Source organism: Protobothrops mucrosquamatus, unplaced genomic scaffold (genome assembly GCF_001527695.2).
Source record: "Protobothrops mucrosquamatus isolate PMUCROS unplaced genomic scaffold, P.Mucros_1.0 scaffold2273, whole genome shotgun sequence".
NCBI lineage: Eukaryota > Metazoa > Chordata > Lepidosauria > Squamata > Viperidae > Protobothrops > Protobothrops mucrosquamatus.
The window spans coordinates 111508-114227 of NW_015388362.1; positions in this window are offsets into that span (position 1 = coordinate 111508).

The window sequence follows — 2720 nt, forward strand, 5'->3', positions numbered from 1 at the left end:
TGCGCCTGCGCTCTTCACACGCCTCCTGCAGGGCACATTTGGTAAAGTTCGTGCATGCAGGCTGCCGCCAAGCACAGGGAGTAGCACAGCTAAGGAAAAGGGCAAAAAAAAAATGGCGGACGGAGTGGTTTGGCGACCCCCGTGAAATGGTCGTGCGACCCCAAATGGGGTCGCGACCCACAGGTTGAGAACCGCTGATGTAGAGTCTTATCCTCTTATGCATCTTTTCTACAAATATCCCCTTCGAAGATTCACTAATGGTTTATTTAGCAGGACTGTTCCCAGTGTTGAGTTGTGGTCTACTCACCCATCCTTGAGAAAGCAGGAAAACTATATTGACAAAAATGCACTGCTCCTATTCTGTCTGAATTGCATCTATTTTGATTCAGTGCCAATCAAGCACAGTGCCAATCAAGCACAGTTTTCCTGATTCTGCACTTACAGCACAAACCAAGAAGTGTTACTTAAAACAATTGATTCCTTTGAACTGGTTTCCCTTCTAACATCTCAGATGGTGACAAAAGGTTTATCATGACAGCGATATGGGAATAGCTCAAGTTCAGCAAATATGAGTTCCTGTGCCTTTTCTCTTGATAGACTAAGTGCTTGGAAGTGAATGAGATCAGACAGGCAACCACACAAACCCTCAGACAGTCATGCAAAAGCTGACTTGGCTATTTCCAGGACTGAGGAGATGGTAAAGCAGTGGAGTGTCATTAATCTTTCTTGTCTGAGCAGACTCAGAAAGAAAGAAAGAAAGAAAGAAAGAAAGAAAGAAAGAAAGAAAGAAAGAAAGAAAGAAAGAAAGAAAGAAAGAAAGAAAGAAAAGAAAAGAAAAGAAACTGCTCAGTTTCTAAAGCAGGGGTGTCAAACTCAATTTCATTGAGGGCCGCATCAGCATTGCGGTTGCCCTCAGGGGGCTGCGTGGGTGTGGCCAGGGTGGGTGCGGCCTGCTAGGTAGGCGTGGATGGAATGGGTGTTGCCTACTGGGTGGGCATGGCCAGCTCTACATCGTTCACGTCAAGGGTGCCTGTGGGAGCCTGGGCAGGAGTGGGACAGATCTGAGGGTCTCTGGCAGAAGGGGGTGGGACCAGGACAAGTGCCAAGGCATGGTCCACTGGAGGAGCCTCACTGTTCCTCTCAGGCCATGCGGGGGGGGGCTGGATGGTGGTGCGGGCTGCCGGAGCCCTGGGCAGCAGAGGTCAAATGCCCAGCCTGGCCCTTGAGCACCCGCAGCACCAAACCCAGTCCCACTTCCTGAAGGCTGCTGCTCAAGGTTCTCCTGGTTCCTCGCTGTTTCCAGACAGCCTTGTGGAGCTAAGACTGAATGCGTTTCAGCAGAGATGGCCACCACAAAATTGTACATTGGATCCTGGCAGGCCTGGGCCAGGGCCAAGGCAGCAGGGGACGTTCCCTCACTGTTTCCAGGATGGCTTCCCGGGCCACATGAAACCACTTTGTGGGCCGCATCCGGGCCCCGGGCCTTGTGTTTGACATGTCTGTTCTAAAGGAAGCCAAATGTATATTGTAAGAATAAGGAAGAATAAAATCAGAAATATAGTGTGTTGCTTGAGCAACAAAGTTAAAGGGTGGCATCTAAAGAATTCTGAGCACCTTGTGCACAAATTTTCATAATCCCAAGTTTAGCTTATTCCATTTGCCTTTATAACAGATTATGATGACTGCAGCGCAGAAAGTGAGTATGACAGTATCTCACTACCTTGTGAAAGGAAGACACCAGCTAAACCGTTGGATCCTGATATTCAGGCTGTTACTGGTATGGTATCTGTATGAGTAAATCTGTTTATTTCACTCAGTCTTTCCTTCCTAGGAGTCTTCAACAGAATCCAGCCCCAGCTACGGCAATAGAAAAAGCTGCCTTCACTCTCTTAGATGTTTTGCTATTGGTTGGCACATATTTTGCCGAACATAAACAGTAGTATAAGGATGCTTAAATAATTGTCATTTGGATATCAATATCATGAATTCAGGGAGTAAAATTGGAATTGCCAGGCCATTGCAGTGTCACTGTAAACAACTAATGAAGTTAGGCTCACAGTTGTTTTTCCCATTCATTACCTTTCAGTTTCTTATTACCTTGCAAATTCAGAGGGGGAAAAGTCAGTCTGAAAATATATTAATTTTTATGCACATTTGACCTTAGAAAGCACATTTTTAGAGATGCTATTTCAAGCTATTTCTTCCTATTATGTTGTGCTTATGTTTCCTTTTGTTTGAGGCTTTTAAACATTTTAAACATTCCCATTTTGTGTGCAATTTTGAGCTACAATTGCACGGCAAAATTCTGAAAAGTAAATTGTGGTATACAAGTGTTCAATTTATATATACAGTCTGTTTGACAAATGCTTAATTCTGTTACTCTAAAAATGGAAAGTAAACACTTTATTGCTTGAGATTTGGTGCCCTCTCTGGTTACTATTCATATGGAAGGAAGAAACAATATTTACAGAGAAGGTTGTTTCTACAACAGATTTTCTAGATCTGTTATAGGAACAACCTTTTTTGGTTCGCTCAATATTTTAAATTCAAACAATCTTTTTGAATTCACTAACCAAAGGCTCTAAAAACAAACAATCTGCACAAGAGAAGTATTGTTCTACATCTAGCCTGATGTATCATCCTGCATTTTCCCAAACGAAGGGGTTCTTTTCTTTCAAAATCTCTAAACTTGTTCACACTATTGTAACACTGAGAACCTC